At 41.9% G+C, this 23940-nt stretch overlaps 1 protein-coding gene across 6 annotated transcripts in view; it reads right to left on the reverse strand.

Moving 5' to 3' along the window:
* SEMA5B (semaphorin 5B) overlaps window positions 1-23940 on the reverse strand; it is a 267685-nt gene that overhangs the window by 159913 nt on the left and 83832 nt on the right. For all 6 annotated transcript variants that reach the window (XM_077181655.1, XM_077181654.1, XM_054636287.2 and 3 more), the window contains one exon: window positions 23486-23546. The gene's annotated coding sequence lies outside the window, so the exon portion shown is untranslated. The remainder of the gene's footprint in view (window positions 1-23485; window positions 23547-23940) is intronic.

The following is a 23940-nucleotide window of genomic DNA, read 5'->3' on the forward strand; positions in this document are numbered from 1 at the left end:
AGACAGCTCTGATGGCTGTGAGGCAAAGGAAACTCCTTTATGGCACCATGTAACTTCTCACATCTTCCCTAAAGCATGTGACATTGGACACTGCCACTGGCAGCACACCGCCGAGAGGACTGCCAGTTTTATCTACATCTGTCAAAAAGCACTGCTTAAAATATGCACCTTTAATTGTTGTGCCAGTAGACTTCTGGAGTCCTGTAGGAAGGTACCACCCACAAGAATGATATGGTGTGTCAAATAACCAACATCCTTCTGCATGAAAGTTATCTTCAGGAAGGTATTAAAAAATAATGCTCAATACCAGACACAGTTACATTCCCTTTTTCATCTGCACAGTAGTTGTGTCATTCACAAGCAAGGGCCCGTGCTACACAACCAAAGCAGCTCTGGAGAAAAGACATTGTCCTATTCTGCCCTGTTTATAATATGCAAAATTACCAGCCAGCTTCCTAACCCAGCCTCCTCAGTGCTACTGCATCCCTTTAAAAAGCAGGAGGAAAAATTTTTTTCTCCTCTATATAAAAGGAAGAGTTTGCAGTGGTTATAGACAAAGAAAAAAAAATGTTCTAACCTGGAAACTGGCTGGGTTTAGTGTGTGAACATTGATCAGAAATAAATAAGAAATATCAAGGTATGTATTGCACTGTTGGCCTGGACTATGCTCTGATGTTCATTACTGCCAAACCTACTCACTGAAGTAGGAAATACCCCAAAGAAGAAGATCTCAGTGCCAGAAGAAGAAGTCAAGGCAACAAGGGCTTCCTTGAAAAATAAGCATAAAGAAAATACAAGAGTTTGAAAAAAAATGGTTATTAACTGCTGGGAATATGAGGAAAATGAAGCAGAGCACACTCGGGGTATGTGAAGAAAAAGCTTCAGTGACTTCTCCTTTCTTTCCAGTCATTCAGTCCTGACAGGCAGGGACAAATTGAATAAAAATCAAAACCACCAAAGCAAAAGGGGAAACAACACTTTTTATTAGCTTTCATATCTGACATTGTGGAGGGAATCCCTGGAGAAGTGGTGCAGTGTGTGATAGCCTGGACACAAAGCTGCAGTCCGTGCCCACAGGCTGGGGGAAAGTCATTTAGAGGCGGGACAGAGCAGGTAACCAGTTAAATGCAAAACCCAAAGATCAAGCAAAGAGGCAAGTCCTAGAATCTTAAAAATCAACCAGCTGCTTTATTGGGAATCAATCTTGCTCCCTTAGGAAGGAAATAAGATAATGGACAGACTTAGATTCAGTATAGAGCCTTTCCTGAATTCCATGCAGACGGGCAGCAGTGACTCAGAATAAAAATGGCCAAACCCAGGCTGAGACAGAATAAAAGCAGACAGCACATTTCTCTACTACCACTGAAATAAATAGTTTTAATTCATGTGATCAATTTGTCTGCCTCTCAGACACAGAATTTCTCTTTAATATCACCCTCTGTTTCAAATCAGATAATTTTCCTTCTTTCTTTCCAAAAATCCAGGTTCTACCTTTCTACTGCTTCAATCAAACCTTGTCTCATCACTTTTCTAGGTCAAATCCTCCATATCACCACTCATCCTGATTTTCTCATAGCTTTCCACCCAACAGCAATATTGAACCAATGCTCCTTTGGAATTTGCCATAAAACAAGACAGCAAGAAAAATGGTGACTTCCAGGTGTCTGAAGATACATCCTTCCTCTTTCCCTCTCCTTGCCTGCTTCCACACTCTCTCCTATCTGCTGGATCTCTACCACATGTCCACTTGGTCCATCTCTTTTTCAGGTTGGAGAGTCCTGGTCTGTTTTACTCATTTACAGACAGGCCTGGTGATAAACTTCATTTGTTTTCTTACAATTGAGGTCAGTAATTTCCCTCCTCAAGATCAAGTCTGAAATGCAACTGAAGGCTGAAACAATAAACCCCAGCCTCCCTGATCAGGGTTTGTCCATGAGTAGCCAAGACCTCACTGTACTTGATGCCCTACAAACACCCCCAGCTCTGCTCCAGGAGCAACAGCATCCACCAGAAATACATCAAATGGTATGTCCTGAAAGGGTCAAAGCAAAGATGATAAAGGAATCTTATATGCTCAAGATTCTCACGTATAATTCTGGCTCTCCTCGCAGCGGGCACAAGTCAGGAGAGATCTCCTTCCAAGGCCTGATCTCATTAAACTGCAACAGAATTTCACTGAACATTCACTCAGTTTTCTGTGCTTTTTGCCCTTTTTGGCAGGAAAAGGTGCTTTTGATAGCTTGTCTGTTTAACAAGGAAATTCCTCAGAGGGTCTTTGCTGAGAGCATACAAAAATCCACTGACAGCTGCTGTGATGGTTGCTCGTTTCTGGGTTAACACACAGTATTTAGATAGGAAGCAGTTGAGGAAAGGTACAATTTATTAAAAATGGGCTTGGTTCCAAAATTCACATTATGGTACAACACATGGCACAGAGACAACACACTCCCACTGCAGCTACCTGCACGGGCAGGCAACCCCAGATTCCCATGTTTGTGTGAGCCTGGTGCAGGAGCTGCAGTTACACCCAGGGAGAAGAGGACCCACACCACTTGCAGTCCTTCAGAACCAGAACGCTGCCATAAATTCCTTTCTTGAAAGACACGTCCTGCTTTTCCACATGGTGCAAAGTGAAGCCAAATTTTTGCATTTCTTTTTACATCTTTAAAGCAGCTGTCAGATAGAAAGCTCTCTCTCTGGAGGACTCACATGCTCCCTCACACCACAGCATCAGTGTAATCCTAATTATCTTTACTGCATCTTTGGGAAAGATCTCCAACTTACAGGAGGGGAAACTGAGTCAGAAAGCCACTCAGCGATTTTGCTTGGTGCTCCCCACTGTCGAGCAGGATGATGGTCACTCTGGCTCTTACAGGATCATCCCAGCATTTATCTCTCTGAAAAGAAGTGAGATAAGTGCATGTTGTCTCATCCCCTCCAGCACTGAGGTGGAGGTGGGGTTTTGCCCCCCTCCACCAGCAGCCTCTCCTCTTCTGCTCTTCTTCTATCCCCAGGGATAGAAGGATATCCCCAGGGATATCCTCTTCTGCTCTTCTTCTATTCCCATGGCTTTGGTGGGATAATTTCTGTATGTTCCAATCCATGAACCTCGTAGGAGTCATGCTGAGAGTTCTGTAAAATACTCATCTCCTTTCTGGCAGAAGAAAGACCTGATGGACCCTGTCAGGCACCAGCTCAGACCAGCACAGGGTTTGTGCTCCAGACACAGAGACACCCATTCTCCTCAAGTACCCAGCAAAGAAAACCTCTGGAGAGGGTTCATGAAGCACCTGATGTCAGCCTACACAAAACAGTAACAGAACGGTCACTTTCAAAAAATGGTTGCTATAAAAAAGATGAGATTTTGCCATCCACTTCAGAAATTCCCACTACCAGGTGGTGACTATTTTACTCTCTTTACAAAAGCACAGAAACTCCCACCTCCCCCTCTCCCTGCCCGTGTCAGCAGGCTCGCTGGGATGTTTTCATGTACACCCACATTTGTCTTTCCTCACATGCTATTACAGAAACCTTTTGGTTTGCTCTTTTCGTATGCTACATTCCAAAGCATTTCTGTCAACAGGGAACTGCATCCCCACCATAAACTCATGTGTGTAGTCAGCTGGTAGGCAGCCATCAAATCCCACATACAGCCAGATCCTGTTGGTAAAGTCAAGGATCAGCACAATGCAATGACACACTGCAAGGGCACAGACACACATGTGCCTCTCCTGCCCTCACTGCAAAGGCTTTCTGCCCACAAAAGCACCTGATATGTAAATGAAGTATGAATGAAATTTCATTAAGGTTCACACACAGGTCTCCCCCCAGCAGCTTGGTGGTGAAAATCTTGGAGTAGCTGGCTGCTGTACCAGGAGCACCATGGGCACTGGTAATTAACATTAATTTGTAGATGGAGGATCTGAGCATGGCTGACATGAAGGTCAGAGTTTCTGAGCATTTAGGAACTGAGTCCTGGCTGCTGCACTGAACACAAGAACTTCAGCAAGGGCACTGAACCATGCACAGGGGGAAGAGAAGTGGTGCTTGCCTGGAAGTGGTGGTACTTTGCATTTTTTTCACGATTAGAAAATTCAGCAGTGGGTGGATGGATTTATATCTGACGTATCAAAAAGAATATTTTTTCTGCCTCTAGAGAAAATAGCATCCCAAGCTCTAATTTTTATTAAAGCAACTGTAGAGAGCAGTCTAGAATGAAATTGCCATCTGAATCTTAATTATACCTTCACATTGAAACACTGTAGCGAATTACATGTAAGATTAAAAAAAAGGAGTGATATTAACATATAATGAGCCTCATCAATTACTATGGATCAGGAAAAGTAGCCCTCATATTATTGAAATGGTTTAATTTGCATGACTGGATGATTCAGATTCTTCTTGGCTATTCATTCAAATCTCCCCAGAAGACATAGCCACAGAGAAATGTCCCGTAGCAGTCTTGGCCTCAAATAACTAAATTAAATACACTGTTACCCTCTCATTTTGCAGCAGGGAAATTGAAGAGATCGCCTATGGTAAGTCCAGGGAGGAACACAGATCTTTAGCCATTACTGTGCTAACTGTATATGTATATAAAATTAGTAGGATTTTTATAGTGGAGTAGTTTGTAAAATGACTTGCATATTTAACTTCAACTTCTCAGGAACAGAGGCTCAGTCCCATGCTGGAAACAGGAAATATATTTTAACAGCAAAGCAAGGAATGGACTTAAAGATAAAGATCAGTGTTCACACCATTCGAAGAGAAGCCCAAAGATTAATAAAACACCCAGACAACAAATAAACTGTACTCAGAACTAGGGTAGTGTGTGCACTTGGGTTTAGTAACAACTTAGCCACTGGAGACAAGAAGTTGAGAGATCTGGGAATACAATAGCACATACAGGGGAGCCACATTGAGATATTTACTTCATTTTTGTCAGTCTTGGCCATCCTTGGGAGTTTTCCACAGTTATAACTGCATTGGTTTATGACAACAAACAGCTGGATGATGGGCACAAAGATACAAGTCAGGAGCTGCTCAGCAATACTTTGGACACCACATTTATCCTCTCTACTTTAATATTCCTGCTCAAGAGTTAACATTATTTCCCTGCTTTGCAAGGACATTGGGGCAATCCATTTAATACTGTTGAGCAGATTAAGATGTTGAATGAATATCGATCACTAAGCTTATTCTGACTTTAGCACCATATACATACACAGACCAATCTTCAAGACAGTTCTGATGATCAGCAAATATATTTAATGAAAATATATTTAATGAAAACTAGTTTAGAAACATATTTGAGTCAGGTATCATTCATTCATTTCCAGATTCAATCAGCAAAGAAGAGGGGGAAAGTTTGTTTCCTTTTCTGCAGATTAAAGGCTGTGTCTGCTTTGAAAATTAATCACTTTCTGCTGTCATATAGTCCTCCAAGAAGCAAACTGATGGATTGGCATCAGGTTACTCACAATAAACAGATATCCACATGCCTGCAAGCTTGTAAAGATTAAGGATGGAAAAGGATTTTTTGAGGTACACAGAGATACCATCATGAGTAATGACTTGAGGAAAACAAAGGCAAAATCTTAATTTGAAAATGCACTGTGGAGTGTTTATTAGAGAGTGGAGTAGAGATAAACTTCCAAAGGAAGTTCTGAAAATTTCATCACTTGCAACTGGATAGAAATGAACCAGAAAAAGTACCTGGGAACATACTATCAAGTGCTCTCATGTTTTGGCAGGCAGATCATTTAGGTAACTTAAAAAGCTCCTTTTCTATCTGATATTCCAAGAAGGCCGATAGATTTTATTACAAACCCCTGGTCCATCGAGGCCCTCAGTGAGCCTGGGCTGTTTGCAGGGAAGAGAAGAGGGGAGGGAGGACCAATGTGTCCTTGGGACACCAACATTTTTCAGGAGCACAACTTAGCCATGCACCATGCCCCTCTCTTCTTCCAAACTCCTCCCCACAGTCGCCATGCACAGAAAAGAGCCTGCAGGCATTTACTGCCTTTAAAAACTATTTATCTGACTGCCTGGCTGTGTCCTGACTTTAAGTCAAAGAGCTGGCAGGACATTCAAAACATCCCTTGTGGTCCACAGGCATCCTTGTGCCCCCACCAAGTCACTGGTGTCCCAGCCATGCCCTTGTTGTGGGCAGCACGATAATAAAGAATGGATAATGACTCCAATTAGGAGGTGTGAATGTCATTCCACTCCCCCTGCTCTCTTCCAGGTCACCATGAATGTGTTTGAAAACTACTGGCACAGCAATTTAACCATTATTCAGATTTAATTTGCACTCTGTCATCTCTGTTTTTTCGATAGGCTTTAATAGTTTAATTTAACAGTCTTAAACACCGTCTATATTACTGAGACATAATGTGTATTTGAGGTTTGAGCAGTTGCATGGCACAAAATAATATTTCACATTTATATTGTGCCTTTCATGCCGAAGATGCTGAAAAATGCCTTGATTACTATATCCACAGAAGAATCAACTCATCCATCACTGAAATGCAGTCACTTTGAGGTTGGAAACCTCATCAGTCTTTAATAATTTAGGCAAAATAGAGAGGAATATTCCACTCTATGAGAAGGCAAGTTGAGCAGGTAAAATTAAGTTATCTAAAACTGCAGTTGGGCAGGGCTGTCTCATGTGCTCACCCTCATGACAGGAAGGTTTTTATGACTCTCAGATCTCTAATCAAAAGGCTGTACCTGCAGGAACAGTTTCCCTTACACGGTTTATTATCGGTCAAGGGAAGGAAGGATCTATTGTCTGCTGCCTGCCTCGGCTCTGCCTCTCCCTCTGCCACCTCCCCTCTGGGTCACTGAGTCCCAACCTGATGCCAGTGAGAACAGACCCTTGAAAACATAAAGAAACTATGAAATGATTGCCGAAGTTCCTCACTCGGGCACTGCTGAGGCCAGATCATTCAAGCCAGTGAGAAAGCAGCACTGGTGTTACTGTGCTCTAAATCAGGCCCTAAAGAAGCCCAGCCCTGCTCTGCCCTTCAGCCCCATGCCTGCTCCCATCACCAGCTGCCAAATTCCCAACTGAACAGGAACCCGGGGAGAGCAACTTTCATGTGTCAGTGAGTGCTCTGCTCCATCTTTCAAAATTGCCAGAGGAGAGCTCTCTTACACATGTGGCTGGAAACCATCTGGGGATGAATTTGGCTCCCACCTCCTTCAGCTGCCCCACAACCACTCCTCTGACCAGAGCTAATCTATGGGGTTGCAGCCTCCTCCCAAGTTGTCATGTTCTCCAGGCCCTGGCAGCCATGGGAAGTGGTGCTTTCCCATCTCGTATCCCAACTCAAGCTTTGTCCCACTGGTGCATTTTCATGACAGTGATCCAGGGACCAAGTAAAGCAACAGTGAAGTGGGTGGGTGGAGAGCAAATGTGTCAAGCTTAATAAAGATTCTCTCTATTTCCAAGAGCACTATCAACCATGTTCACAATTTATTAAAAGGTTTTTATTTATGAAGCCTTTAAAGCCCAGTTTAATAACCTGCAATCATTACTTGAATCACAAAATTTGCTTTTTATTATATTGTGTAAATGAAGTACTGTAGCATTTAATGTAATTATGTTTTCCTCTTCCTCTTTTATCAATGTTTTTAATACCATTATGATCAGATTCTTCTCAACCTCCCCTAAAAATGCACTGCACAATATCTGTGGACCCAAAGTAACCTGTTTCTGGGATTTGAGTACAGCAATAAAAGAACAAGGATAATAAACCAGCCTTTCCTGTGTGCTTACTGCCTCTGAGGTTTCTAACTGGATTGCTCAGACCACTCTCTCTCCCTAGGGAGAGGCTTGAGGTCTCCTTATATCCAGGAGACATAAAAAAGAATCTGTTACTATTAATACACTCTCTCCAGGAGGCTTTTTTTTTAAATCAGAGTATAAATCCATGATGGAATTTATATATATGCAGACTGAGAACACAGCACTGTTGATGGCATGGCCTGGAGTTATGGGTGAAGGCATGGTAACAAGCCAGCAGTAAGATTCTGCAGCTGAGGGCTTCTCAAGAGTCACTGGCCATCTCAGGCCAGTGAGAAAGACATTTGCCATTTAGGACTTCCCAGGGGCTGTGCCTTACTGAGCTACCAGGACAGCAGCAGGGGCAGCCACCTGCCTGCCAAGATGGCACAGCAATGCTTCTCAACCCCAAATCTAGTGTGAGCCCTCCCAGCATGTACAGGCACATCCTGAAACCAAATTATGCCTCTGCAGCCCCAGTGGAACTTAGGGCAGCACGTCTCATGTCCTTCACGAGGCCACTCTTTCATGGATACAAAATGAAAACATTAAAAAACCTGGAGTAAAACCAGAAGGAAAATAAAACAGGAAGAAAATTAAACACTGGAAACTGGTCAAAACTGCAAAGCTGAGAGATGTGGATCCAAAATTTGGAGCAATTCTAATCAGGGGTTTGGTTGTGGCTCATCTGTAATTGAAATGAAGTAAAAATCTGCCTGAGACAGTCAACAATCTCAGCTGTTTCCGAGATCTGGCTTTCATTAATTTCATTAACATCTAAAATGCATTCTTGTTGCCTGTTCTTATGCTGAAGAGTAAGCGAAAGAACAACACACCAGGAACCAGTTTATCTTTGTCTTCGCAGAGGAGCAGATGCAGTATCAGTCTCAGGGGCACACAGACCCCTTGCATGGAAAATGACAGCAAAGAGTTATGCAAGTGTGGAAATCTTTAGCCTGAAAAATAAATAAATTGGAACTAGTACTTCCATCAGTCCCTCACACACTTTGGGGAGCTGCACGGATATTATTATTATTAATCAGTGTGACAATCTCAGGCTACACTTTGCCAGAAAAACAATCAAAAATTCAGAACTTGTATGGAGCCCTCTCAAGAACCTGTGCTTTGTGAAGCCAGATCTGGGGATCCTGCAGAAGGCTCACACCCTTCCTGATTCTCATGGAAGGATAAGTATCACAGACCATGGTCCTGGGCAGAGGGATGGATTAAACATGCTCTAGTTGGGCATGTATAAATGGCATTTCCAGGGTAAAATGGCATTTCCACCCTTCCCTTAAATTCAGATATTTAAGAACAGGGTGAAAATGGGAACTGGGAGGCTGGATCCTCCTGCCTCTGAAACAAAGCTGCAGCAGCTGATGAGATGAATTTCCCATGTGCTCCCCACTGCTGTGCAGGGGTTAATAACCCAGCCCATGTGGCAGAAGGGGCAGTGTGTATCTGCAGGCCTGGCAATCACAGGGAGGGCTGTGCCCACCCAGTGAAGGCTGTGTCCCCCACCTGCCAGCCCCACCAGACCTTTGCACTCCCAGAAGCCAAATGCAGCAGCACTCCGGGGCACACACGGCTGCTTGGGAGGGGCAGGAAGCCACTTTCAGCCTAGGTAGGATATCAGGGCACAGAAAACCTGGACAAACTTTTAGTCAAATTTCCCTTGATCTAAACCATTTTGCCAGACTCCATCTCTCCTCTAGTGTGACGCAAATCACCAACAGGGCGACTAGAGGGTGCTACAACATATATGGGCCTCAGATTCCATCCCCTGGCACTTAGAAATTCATGGCATAAATTAACTGTTCAGCTCTGTGATGATGCTGATTTGCTTCACTTGGCATAAGCAGATATTTTGCTACAAGAGAGATGCTACTTTCTGAGACCTGTCATCCTTGGGTTTTCAAATCCACTGGCATGTTTAATAGCAAAAAATATGAAAGGCAAAAATAGTCTTGTACAGATAAAGACCTCCGTGTCACAAATGACAATTCAGTTTAATTAAGCCAACTCACATATATTATATTCCACCCATAAAACTTAAGATCAGCTAAAAATTCCCATCAAATGCAAATTTTCTTTAGTGATTTATTTATGCAATTGTGAGACAGAGAAAGCAGACAAAGCAGTGGGAGCTGCAGGCTGAAGTAAACAGTGCTGTCAGAATATGCAAAACAAGGGAAGAACACAAAAAAAAGAGAGGGAGAAGGAAGGGACAAACATTCTCTGGCTGGAAAGTTATTGAGTGTTTGGAGCCAAAGGGGAGTGGAAAGCTTGGAAAGGAATTTCTGCATGTAACCTACAGACTCTACCCTATTTCCACGCCCAGCATCTCTCCCATTTAACTAACAAATGAAAAACCTTTTTGGGGGTAGACATAGGGTTAGATTTGTGGTTTTAAAGGTCATTGCCTAAAACCAGCCCCGCAGCAGGCAGAAAGGAGCTTTGCAGTTGGTCGGCTTCGGCGTATCCCACACTTTGAGGAGCGCTGGCAGTGAGGTAATCCCTTAGGAATGTGTGTGCGGTTGGATGGCTGTGAAAAGAGAGCGGTCAGCTACCAAAGCTCTGTGCTGAATATTCACGTCACACACACACAATCATTTTTCTTGTTAAGTATTGAGAAGAATGGGAACATTATAAATGCAGTATCTTCTCTGGTTACAAGTTGAGCTGCTTTAAAAAGATCTCATTCCCTGCTCCTCCACTCCACCAGCTGTGCTCCACCTCCATTCCCAAACCAAATCTGCACACACTGAATGTTGTAAGACATAAAGAAACCGGGGGAAAAATTAAATACAACTGAACTAAAGCCGAACAGTAAGAAGTGTAAAAGGTGATGATGCAGAAAATTGTTAAAAGCATTTCAAGGTCACTTGTCTATCTAAAAATGACTTTTTATTGAACATATGTGGTTCCATGCCACATGACTGGGTTATATCCATATCCATATTCAAAGCAAGTGCTTTCCTGTCTACATGTTGAGGAGCCATTTTAGCCAACAACAGATGAGTTTGCTTTAACAGTGCAGAGTAGTATTGACAGTGGTGGTTGTTGATGATATCTTTATTTGCTACAGGCACTTAGCAATTTGTTGCAGGGAGACAGAGTAAGTGTTGATCAGGCATCCCAGCCCAAAATCAAGAACATCAAGGGAAGTTTCCCATTTATTTTAGTGAGTTTTTTATCAAACCCTAAGAAGGAAAAAATGCAATATAATGCTTTCAGTCACTTTTCTGATCATTTGCCAATAAGGCTAGACAGATAATCTTCCCTTTTATATTTTCTTTTTTTCCCCTTCCTTTCTTCCTGTTTCAAATGGGCCTGCATTGGCATTTATCTGTCCATTTTCATATGTACTTGGTCACCTTCTGCTTAATTCAGGGGGCTAGACTTCACAGTTTGCCTGCACAGAAACAAGATAACAGCTCCTCACAGAAGTAATTTTCAAATTAATGGTATCTACAAAAAAGTGAGAATTAGACTAATCACATGCCTCATTTGAAAAGAATATTTTTTCTGTTTTCTAAAAAAAGTTCCAGATACATGAACTCACAGGACTAGATTAAGTTTCTAGGTCAGTAAACTCCTGATTATGAGATGATTATCTTGAATGGCACATTTAAATCCCAATCTCTTTTCTTGAAGGAAACAAACAGTTTAAGCATGCAATTCTTGACCTACTCTAGTACCTTTAAACTTACTATTTAACAAAACAAAAGAAAGAAGGGTGGTGAAAAGTTGCCAATCCACTTCAAAGCTTCTTCTATATTTGTGGGTAAGCTAAGTCCAAAAAGGATTAATGAGTGTACTCAGATGAAAACTCAGTGGGAACAAACTTTCTAGAACTAAGCAGCAAAAGCATCAAACACATGCTCTGTACCAGGGGCCAGAATGCAAATTTACTTCAAATGTATTACAAATGTTAGCCTTCAACTTCTAAGCATGCACATAGAAATGTCTTTACAGCTGTAACTGATTGCAGCACAGAGGTCTTCAACAACGTGGCACTGGGGAAGGTGCTGGATGGTGTCTGGTACTGTATATTTTCAGCTGAGGATTGCCCCACAGTATAATTCCTCTCCCTCAGGAGACACTAACTCTCCACAGACACTAACTGACCAAGCCTTAAAATCCAGCTGTTTCCATTAGCTCAAAGCCCTCAGCTTTACCAGTGGGAAAACTGAGATACAGTGCTCCCAAGGGACCCTAAGGTACAATTCCCTTGTCTGCTGAGGAATTGAAGTCCCCTTAGAGACCACATCTTAACACCATCCCCAGGCATTTTCACAACAGGGTGTGAAATGCCCACTTCATACAAGGAGGACCACTTTTTCACTCTCCATTAATGAAGTTCATTAATTCACAGGGACAAAAGGTGCTTTCTGGGTTTCTATCTCTACCACCATGACTACAGCAAAGTCTGCTCATGATTCACTTACAGAATGGTTGTCCCCACTGGAATTTCTGCAAACAGTGCATCTCCTATGCAACATATCCAGGAAGCTGATTGTCTGCATGAAATAATTTCCATAATTTTGAAACTGTCCCAGTTCCACATGTTTGGAAGGAGAGAACCAGGGGCAATGGTTAAAAAAATTACACTACTAAAAAGCTATTTTCCTTTCAACTATTGTATCAAGTTCATTAATACCTTCTGCTGTTGGTGAAATGATCTCCCATTAACATTTCATTTTATTATTGCTGCTCCATTAATGAGACCACAAGAAATGGAAATGAGGCCTATAAATATGCCGAGAGTTAAAGTCACGAATCGTAACAGTGTGCGCACTTTATGAGGAATGTTTTGGTAACACTGGCCTTCAAAACACCATGGAAGGATGGCTCTGCCTCATGAGCATCTGGCTTAACAAACAACACCCCAAAAGGTCCAAACAGAAAACCACAATTCCTGAAACTACAGGTTAAAGTATCAGCAGAGTCAAATCAGTCTCAACCCCAACTGCTGAGCTCCATGTGGTTCATTGTCAAAATGCTTTCTCAGCGAAGGTCACTTGGACTGTTAAACTTCAACAAGCAAATTCTGCAGGAGGAAGGACTTGTCTCCATGTCCTTTGTTTAAAAAAACCTTTATTTCATGTTAAATATCTGCTTACTGGCACCACATCCACTACTGGGGAATATTGATCTCTTGATAGTGCATCACATCTTCAGGAAAAAGGGCAGACTACAAATGGAGAATTCCAGTCTTGGGAACCACATTAGGATTCATTTGAGAAATAAATTTATTGCCAGGTAGCCTTTTAGATCCATCAGCCTCCCACAGTTCCTCTGTTGATATTTTCTCCAACAAACAGTGAATATCCTCCATGGGTCAAGAAACATCCTTATGCAAATGGCACTACTGCAACTTGCATTTTCAATTATTAATATTCCATTTCCCATCTTACAAATGTTCTCAGAAAAGGAGGAAAGCAGAAGCTCATTCCCCTGGGAACAAAACCACCAAATGTGATACCTTACTGAGTTAGGAAAGGGATGTCATATCATGCTAGCAACATTTCTGTTTCTGCATTTCATTTCTCTCTACTGATTAAAAATTATCAATTCTACCCCATTTTTTCAGCATAGCTGACAGCACTAGGCTTATGCTAAATGAAATGCATAGCACTATCATTAGCACTATTATCTTGGAATGAACAAACTTATAATTATTACATTATTTTTCCCGATTTATTTTCCTGGAATCTCAGATTTCATGACAGGGACTGGCTTTGCTGAGGTCCTGCAATGTCAGTGAGAAGAGAACACTGCAGTCCATGCTGCTTTTAAGCATTAACAGCAGAAATGGTCTAAATTAGCCAGTTTGCCACGGCAGCAATAGTAGGTTTGGAAAAAAAACCCAGACAGCTTCAGTAAGATGAAATAAAACAAAAACACAAAAAGCAAACGATTTAATGAGAGCACAGGCTATTTCAATAAATCTAGTTATTTGATAAGCAGACTGCCACTGTCAGCCTTTTATCATCTGTGAAAATGCATGATGGATCTTTTCTGTTTGCTTACCATTTCAGACCTTCCCCTTCTGATCAACATCAGCATTTTGCTCCAGTGCCTCTAAGGACATGGATTGCTAGCAACCATCCAGATTCCACCTTTCAGGAAGACTGACAACACAGGCATGGCTCAGTGCTGTGTACATATGGCACACAGACTGGGTAGTTCAAGGCTGTTAAATGTTCAACCTCTTCTGAGTTTGCCTAAAGGGAATGAAAATGGCTCCTGCTGAGAGTGTATGCACCTAAAGCTGTAACAAACATTTAATTTTAGCTTCTCTGAACGAGAATTAGTCTGTGCATTTTGCACTACCAGTTCCTACTGCTGCTGCTCAGATGAGGTGGCTTTGGTGGGTTATTTATTCCCATATTAATGGTCAGCCTCCCCCACAATGCTGAAATATAGGGTCCTGAATGTGTTTTGGTCTTACTTTCCCACATTTCTTTCAATTCTTCCACAATAAGCAGATAAAGTCATTATTTGGATGAAAAGGACTTCAGGCCAACACAGGTTCACAATACTTTATCTAGTTTTGTGATTCAACTACACATTTTACCTTCTATGTAAAATAAAACTTGCTCGAAGAAAAGAAAAAAAAAGCTAGACAATATTTTAAATGTACATCAAGTTCCAGGGAAACTGCTGAAACAGCTACATCCTGCATGCACTGTTTGTTTGTGCTGAACCAGTTAGCAGGAGAGAAAGGCTCAGATAGGATTTTTAAACTAGGCTGGTGAAAAATGTTTCACTCTCCAACAGAGTTGATTTGAAAGGATTATTTCTCTGCTACAGTCTGAGAGAGCAATGCTGCCAGATGTCATGAATCTAAAATGCTTTATCTAAATCATAAGGTACCGCCTGAAATCATGTGTACTTTACATACCATGCAGCCTCTTTCTGTCCTTTTCCTAAAGTTTAGGTATAAAGCTCAGAGGTACTACTGAAACAACCCCAGAAAACTCTATGGAGACAAACTGCTTGAACTAGAGCAAAGCAGAAGTAACTCCATCAAAGTCAGCTCTTTAGTACTGACGTTTATCTCATTTATGCTGGCTAAGGATCCAACTCTACTATCTACAGATTGAAAGATGCTAAAAAAAGGACTATTTCTATATGCTCTACCAAATATGAAATATGTGAGTGAAACGTAGGCAGAGATTCATCTCACCCTACTTTATTCACCTAGCTAAGCTAGGCTGCAAGGCCTTGGTATGTCAGCAGGAGATCAGCAGTCCCAAAGGTCACCTCTTGGCACCCATGGGAAGGCGCTTCTGGTGAGTCACCCTCTGGAGAGGCTCATCTCCTTCCTCCACTACACAACAAAACTGGGTTATGACAGACTGTCCCAATCAGTTGTAACAAAACAATCTGATAGCTACATGAACTGATGCTCCACATTTCTCCCCCACTATTTTTGTGTCAGCATAAATCCACTGACTTCTGCAAGGTTATTCACATGCAAATCCATCCATACTGTCCATAAGTCCATGTTCACCTGGACTGAAAGCTGCTGAGGATACTGATTTCAGTTGTCCTAACTTCTCTAGAAAAGGTGCCCAAAATGCAAGAGACTCACAGATCATCCTTTATATAAGGCCTTTCACTATTTTCATCCAGGTTTTACCTCAACAAGAAGTTTGGTTTGACACCAGACAACTCTACCACAAAACCACTGAGAAATATAAAATACTGTAACAGCCCCTCACCACAGGATGAATTGTCCCAAATGTGAAGCATTCACATCCAGATATTGTTCACACTTCACTGCATCACTTACAGTGAATTTTGCTGAAGTTTTTGAGAGTTAATAAGCTGCCTGCTTCTCTTTCAGTGTTCAACAGTGTCAAGTCTGTATAGAGGTACAGAAACAGTATCTGATCTAAAGCTAGAAACTAAAGAGCTTATTTCCCCTCATCTGGTGAAGAATCCAGTAAGCCTCTTAGGCATGTAGTTGAAACCATAGTAAGGACAGTATAACCTCTCCTAGACTTGAAGGATCAGGAATAAAGTAAGAAACAAGAGGCAAACGAGTTGCTAGAGTATGCTTGGGGAGAGCTTTAATCAAAGGTGCTGGTAATCACTGGGTAGGTCCTTCAGCAGACACTGCAGCACTCACTTCATACAGGGAACAGCCTGGGACTGTGCCCAGTCTGCACTCACTTGGGGCTGATTCCACCTTTGAGCACTTCTCTCTTCCCCATCTGCAAAATGGTGATAACTCCTTATGAATAAAAATCAGTATATGGGAGCTAAGCCTTATCCTTCATGTCTCCAGGCAGGCAGCACCCTGGGGAAATCAGTGTGGGATTTTCCAGGCGAAAGGTTAGAGGGCAGAGCCCAAAGCTGTGGGACAAAGCCTGCAAAGGGAGGAAGGGGTGACCCAAGTACCATGCCCTTCACATATCTCCTGAGTGGTGCAAAGTATTTCCCAAGTTTGTTGTTGCAAAGCTGAGAGATATTGCTCCTCTACAAACACAGACATTTCATCAGAGGACATCAAAACAAGTTTTGCCTTTGTTTTGCCCTTCATAACTTAAAAAGGCATCTCCCAAATAAACAAATTCCCTTCTTGTTCCCTTCCCTTCTTCCCTTCCCTTCCACCTGGAGCCAGCCTCTGCAGCAGCTACCATTTTGCTCCAATATGGTAAATGTCCTTTCTTCCCTTCCCCCTCCTCTCCCCTTTTCTACCTGAGGAATTCAGCTGCTTGCAGAAAAACTTGAGAAAACTGGAATAAAATGTTGGCTTCTATGGCCCAGAAATAAGAACTGAAAAAAAAGTGAAACCTTATGCCTTGTCCCTAGTGGCTCAGGGACTTGGAGCCAAATCAAGGCCATGAAAACAGAATATTGCTCTTTGTTTACTAAAAATAAATAAATAAATGACTACTCACTCCTGCCCTTTGGGATATGTTTTCTAAGGAGGAAGAAATTCCCTGTGGAGTTTATTATGTGTAGAAGGGATGTGTGCCTCCCAGGGAAAAGCAGTGGGGGTAGTTTTTCCCTTAGTGATTTCTTTCCTGCCTTTATATCACTTTTTTAATAATTTTTGCAAGTCTCACTCCCCTCCCTTCTGCAATAAGTGAAGCCACACAAAGGAACATGCAGGTAATTCAGTCACTCAAAACTACACAGCATCTCCTTTCCTATATAAACAATCAGTGTGTGGCCTGGGTTTCATTTGCAACTGTAAATGAAACAGGCCTACAACTGTGTTCATAATCCTCCTTAATTGAATTTCTGTGACAAAACCCAGACAAAATTATTACCCTCAAGTTAACAGTTTGAGCGAAGTAGCCAAGGGTTCCTGGGAAGCTTTAAAACAAATGCAGGACAAAACTGGATCCCACAAAGCAGCTATTTGGTGTTGGTACCATTTGTTTGAAGCAGGGGAGGTTTCCTTGGAGGAACAAGGTCATTTTAATATGAAGGACAGGCCAGGAATTCAACTCAGGCCAAAATAAAAATAAAAAGTGAGAATTAAATAAGCAGTGGACGAGCTTGGATGTAAACCAGCACACGCTGTTCACACCACAGCTACTGGAAAGAGGTGTTGGGCTGTCCTGGCTGTTTGAAGGACAGCATCATTCACAACTGGTGTGGCTCATGGGACAGTTTCACAAATCCAGAAGGACTTTAAGCAACTGTTAGGTTTGTGTTGAAGTTCACACCCCATTGAAAGGGTATCTCCTTTAAAGTTTGCGTGTAATAATTTCCTTCAACTAGATCATCGGTTCTGTGGTAAACATGCAGAGACTTAGTAATGATGTCAGACTGCTGGTAAAATATCTAAACTTACTTTTAAAATGTGAGAACCACAGCTAAATTAAAGCAGTGATGCAAAAAGGGCACTGTCCTGCAGGGCACTCCCACAGTTTGCAGAAGAAAAGCATTAAAGCCTTTCCTGTTACCCAAATTTATTGTTTGTTTTTCTTTAGATGATACAGATGTTTTCTTGACAAATTGGACAAAGTTGATGGGAACAGAGACGTCTGTTTGCAACAGCTAATTTTGTGTGTCATTGCCATGTACTTGGATAAATATTCAATATTTTACCCCAAAGTACCATGTTTAAGTCATTTCTGTATCAACTGGTAACTAAAGCAAACTAGCAAAGTTATTAAGGATCAAAGCAGGCTCTCTGTGCTTAAGTTTACCGAGTTGATCAGAGCAGGGAAAACCATGTCATCCCAAGGCAGTGCCTGCCTGGGTTACTGCCCCACATGCTCATAGAAATTAATATCCTTTGCATTTTAAGCAGAAGGCAAGGCTATGAGGGAATGGGGAAGGCTGAGGTAATGGAAATAGAAATCCTACAACTCCTCAGTATGCATCCATGTCTTGTGTGTTACCCAGCCCTTCTTTGCAGGCAGAGCTGATGGAAATTTAGGGGTAGAGGAGGCTGGTGGGGCCTCATGCTAAAATTTCCTCCAAGTAAAATATTGCTATAGGTGATTAAATAAGCATTCCTGTTCAGAGACAGGCAGGCAGAGACCAGAACTCATTTCCACAGACCTCTGTGCCACTACAGGATAGTGGGGCTCTGTCCCCCCCTCACTTGCAAGGCACAGCTGACATAATGAGGGACCTCAGAAGAGTTTCCAGGAGACATGTCCACTCCCAGAGATCCAGAGGGGTAACAACTGGGAATTGGGTGCTACTGCTTTCTTCAGTGCCGCTGCTGTGCCAAACGTTTTAGCAGTTGCATTAATACCTGGCTTTGAGAGATTGCTCATTAGCCCTTGGGTCCTGTGCCACTTTAAGCAACCTTTCCAGAACAACTTTTTTATAGTTTGTGTCCTCTGTTTTTCCTCAGGCCACAAGTTAAACACACTGAACAGCACTGGAGAAAGAAATAAACACTGAGTCAGAAACAAAAAGATGCATACATACATGCCTAATATCCTTCCCCCCCACACACACATACACAATCAGGGCCAGAGATCAATGTTTTCAGGAAAAGGCATGAGGGAACAAATTATCACAGTGCTTTGTCAGTGGCAGCAAAGGAAAAAAGGGTGATGAAATGTTTCAAGAAAAAGCAATATATTTTTATGTACTTGTAAAATCCATTGGCAATGACTTTTCTGGTTAATTGGTTCCATCTTATTAAGCTAAAAATGTATTTGTAAAATCCAGACATATTCAAGCATAAGTCCAATTTCTTCACCAAGAGCCAATACACCATTTCAAAAAAGAAAATTCAGCAATACAAACCATTTTCCATTAGCCTGAAATCACAGCACTCATATTGGGAAGAGAAATGGATAGAGTGCTTGACTTCTCTAAAAGGCACTTTGGAAAAATCACGTAACTCATTCACCCCAAAACTGCTGTCCTCTTTCTCCCTGGCCCTGTGAAAATGGATGAATATTTTGGCCCAATTATGCAGTGATTTATAAACTAACATTCTGCTATCTTTCCTTGCACTTGTCATGTTCGACTTTTTCCCCTTTATTAAACCACTCTTCTTCCCATTAAATAGTCCCTCTGTCTCACTTGCCAAAGAACTGCCAATGGGCCCCTGATTTTACAGAAGAATAGACTCAGCTTTACCAATGGAAAAGGGCCTTTAATGTACCATGGACACAGCACAGTGAAGCATGGAAATTTGCCTGTGTTAATGATGCTACTTCACAATGATCAGGAAAACAAAAATCTCTAATAGCTAAATGACACCCAGTCCTTCTGCAGCCTGTTGAATTAAAAATCAGTGGGAGCAAAATCCAGCTTCCTTTAGGAGATGAGCTAAAAGTGGTTGCAGTTTTTCTTTTCTTTCCCCTCAAATTCCTGATTGGCATTGCATCACTAAAATGGGTGATTTGGTGCTGGGAGCAGGACAAAAAAAGCCCAAACCAAGTGTTTCAAAATGTTTTAGCAGCTCAAAAGCAAGTGGAGAAAAATTAATGAACATTTATGTAAATATTTTTGGACATACATTACACTGGCATGATTTTGTGCAAAATACCACTACAAAGCAGGACTAAAGTATAATTCATAATTTTCCCTTTTTTAGGTGAAAAGAGGAAGCCATTACTGTGGGAAGGACAGAGCAGCAATCTGCATGTGCCATTGCTTTCTTCTGAAGATGCTCCAGCTCCACAAAGCTCTGAGCTCTTGAGTGCTAAATTAACCCCAAGAAATGTCTTCAGCCACAGTTCTCATCAGAAAGCTTCTTAGACCTGGGTTCCCTGGGCTGCTGGCTGGGCAATGCACTGATTGCTTTGGCCAGTCAAAGAGTCATTGCTCCAAAAGTCAATTTTCAAATACAGCACATTAAGCTACTCCTTGGAAACTCTGCTCTCATGTTTGGCCAAACACAACAGGCAGACCAGCACCAGCTTTGATGACATTATTTGGAGTGCACAAGAAAGGAACCAGAGATCATATGGTGCATGTTTGGTAATCCTTTGGCACCACTGAAAGGTTGGAGAATAGACTCAAAACACAGGTTTATGAAAAAAAGATGAACAATGTTTACAATATTGCTCATATAAGTTTCCAGGGACAGAGGGAGTGTTTTGTCATCTAGTTGCAGTTCTGTAGATTTTGTAGCTGTCTGATTAGCACACTCCACACATTTCTTGTCCAAAACTTTCTGGTACAACTGTGCTAAACAGGAGCAGGACTTGAATTCAAGAGTGGCTGAGAATATAGGACCAAGCCGTTTCAATTTCATCTCCATTTCATTTCACAGACTCACACAGAATCATTTAAGTTGAAAAATACCTCTGAGATCATCGAGTCCAACCTTTGACTGACCTCCAACTTGTCAACCAGACTATGGCACTCAGGGCCACATCCAGTCATTTCTTGAAGACCTTCAGAGATGGTGACTCCACTACCTCCACGGGCAGCCCCTTCCAATGAAATCCTTGTCCAGGCATTTTTCAATCCATGAAGTTCATTACTTAATAAACCCTGAGCTAAGACCCTATACCCATTAAGAGACAGCTTCTACTGTAGAGTGCTTAGGGTGTTGTTGGGGATGGAAGGGGTGGGGAAGTAAGATTATTTACTGTAGAGCTCTACACTTGATTCTCCTGTGCTTACCACAGGAAAAGTTTGTCAATGAAGGTTGAAAATAAGCACCTGAAGACTCTCAAAATACCTGTTTATTCAATTTGGAGTAGCACTCAAGGGGAGAACTAAAATCTTCAAGACAAATGCCAAACACCACATACTAAAAGTTCCCCAAAATGTTGTATCATTAAGTCTTTTTTACTAAAATGGCTGCTTCATCTAAAAGACCTGTTCTAAATATCCCACAAGGTGGGTGTTTCAATGGCTGGCTCAATGTTAGATTTGCAGAAAATGCATCTATAGCACTAGCAACCAGACCTCGTGAGAGACAGAAGCAAAGGAGCAGTGACGTGCCTTAAACCAAATTATTTACTATAATTTTAAATAGCAACATTTTCTGAATGAAGAGTTTTAATATCTTTCATCTTGTGTTTTGCAGACTTTGCCAAGTTGAGGCCATAATACTTATAAGCAATTTATCAGCAAAACCATGGCTGACTCTACAGAGGCCTGATATTTGAGACCTGCCCGGGTAATCCCACTGTGAAGTCAAGAGGCCAAGGAAAGACTCCCAGCTGTGGCCCAGCAGAAGTGCTTCTCTGCCACAGCACATGACACAGCTGAGACAGCTATGATACAGAGTATCACCATACAATTTCAGAGAGCTTTAAGCATTCACCCAAACAAAGTAACACCATACTACTTCAGAAGCCTACAAGCATCTTCTTCTTGCTCTTTAGCCCAACCTTTTATACCCCCACGTTGATGCATTGCACCTGTGTGCCCTCTGTTCCCTTTGGTGGTTGGTCAGTGCCCCTGGGCACTCCATGGCTCATTACCTTCAGTGCTGGTCACCTGCTTTTCACAGCTGTACCCATGGGGGATGAGGCTCACCACAGCCCCACTCCCAGTTACCACAAACTCTACCTACACTTCTCCAGTGGGGCATTCAATCTCCCAGCCAGGCCTTCTCAAAGCTGCTCGGCAGTGTGCAAAAGACATGTTGTCTTCCAGGGGCTGAATGTAAAACAAACCTCACCACGGGGCAAAATGCACACCCCTGGCAGAACTAGCAGAGATGCTCTTTCAGATGGGCCAGGGCAGGAAGCCAGAACAGCTCTCACTGCTAGCAGTGAACAGCCGTCCCCTCATCCTGCCAGCAGAGCACAGTACCAGGCACACCCTTGGGGCTGCAGAAGCCCTGCAAGCAAAGGCAGAGGCAGGGACTGAGCAGGTTCACAGGCCACAGCCACCTTTTAGTGTGGGCAGGGACATCCCTGTGCTGCAAAACCTTGGGCCCCTCAGTGATCACATCAAGGGAGGCTGCAGATCATCCCTCCTCTGCCCTTATCTAAAGCAAGAGCAACACAATAAAAAACCATGTGAGCAGGAAGGCTGGAGGAGCTCACACAGCAAAGTTTCTTTCTTGATGTCTCTCTTGATATCAACCTGCTCCTGTGAACTGTACTGCTCATCTATGGGGTTGCCAACACCTGGAGATGGTGCAAGATGCTTGTCATAGCAACTTAAGTATTATCCATGATTGTCCCTCTAGATTTTTCAAGATGAGTGCACAGGCAAAATCATTACACCCATTAATTTTAAAGTAGTGATACCTCTTTTGCTTGCTATTTGCCAGGCAAGTATAGCCACCAAGGTGTGCAGCTATTAAATGCCAACCACAGTTCCTATCACCCTTTTTTGTTCTTCATCTTCCTTTCACTGTGCATTTTCCTCAAGATCTTTCTTCCTTGATCTTCTTGAGGAAAATGGCCTCCTTTATTGATTAAATTACAAATTCCAATGCCAGATGATTGAGTTATATGATAACACCTGATGAAAGACAATTGAAATAAATGGAAAAATTAGCACTCTCTTTATTACAAAAGGTTTGGATGTTGAGTGGCTGACTGAATTAAATAGAGATTGAGCAGATCAGAGAGAATTGATTAGGGAAAAACAATGCAGAATTCAGAAAAGAGATACCAAAATTAGCACATTACTAATTTGCCTTTGAAAAAGATGGAAAAAGTTGAGAAGGAGAAGGAAACTGTATTCTTTTCATGCATTCACAACCAGAAATTGCCCAAAAGCAATCTCTGTGATTGCATATATCAATGTGAGATATCTCTGCGATAAGACTTTTAGGATACTAAACTCTGACATCAAGTCACCAAAGGCCAACAAATACATGAACCAGGCCAGCAGCCTCTAGGGTTCATTTGTTCAGTTTCTAGTAGGCCTTTTTAATTAGCATCACAAGCAAAGGAAGGTTCTGTGCCTGGGAACCAATGGCATGCCAGCTTTTGGTAATGTATCACTGCACTTTATTCACTGCTCACTGCTAATGAGATATTTTTAATTTTGTCTGCTTGTGACATTTCCTGCAATACTGACAGATGTCTTGGGCTTTCTTCCTGCAGATTAGGCAACCATTACTGGAGTTCTTAGATTAAAGAAGAAGCTGATAAAGCAAAGCATCTAAAATGGCACAATTGACTTTGAAACCATGTCTGCTCTCAGTGACTTCCCTGCAAGCTTGTTGTGAGGTAGACCAGGTCTAGCAAAGATGAGTTCTAGCAAAGCTCTGGAAAGAGTGTAAACACAGCTCTTAAACAAGGCCTTGAAAACAAGATATTATTTACTTACAGCTTCTGCATTACTAAAGTGTCATATTCGAAGTCATGCTCCAGGAAGAATCTTAAGTGACCTGTGGAAACACCAGAAAACCAGTTTTTAGTGGATTTTTCTAACTACATCTTCTAACAGATAGGGGAGAAATTTGAAACATTGTTTGGAAATCAAATGTAATGAAAATATTATTTAAGTTTAACCACAAAGCAATGTAAAAATTTTTCCTTAATGCTTACCTGAAGGTTGCTTCAAAACTAGCTTTAGCTACAATTATCTGTTTTCTGCAAAAAATCCTAGCCCATAGATTGGGTAGCAGAAAATGTTTGTGGAAACAATAAATATTTTAACACAATCAATCTGACTGAGAAATTTTGCAGCCCTCTCTGAACTTTTCATAATCCTAAATGCTTCATCCTCACAGAAGAGACAAGGAATCATTCTTCTCTCAGTTTCCAAGTGGGAGATTTGCA

This window comes from Agelaius phoeniceus, chromosome 7 (assembly GCF_051311805.1).
Source record: "Agelaius phoeniceus isolate bAgePho1 chromosome 7, bAgePho1.hap1, whole genome shotgun sequence".
Taxonomy (NCBI): domain Eukaryota; kingdom Metazoa; phylum Chordata; class Aves; order Passeriformes; family Icteridae; genus Agelaius; species Agelaius phoeniceus.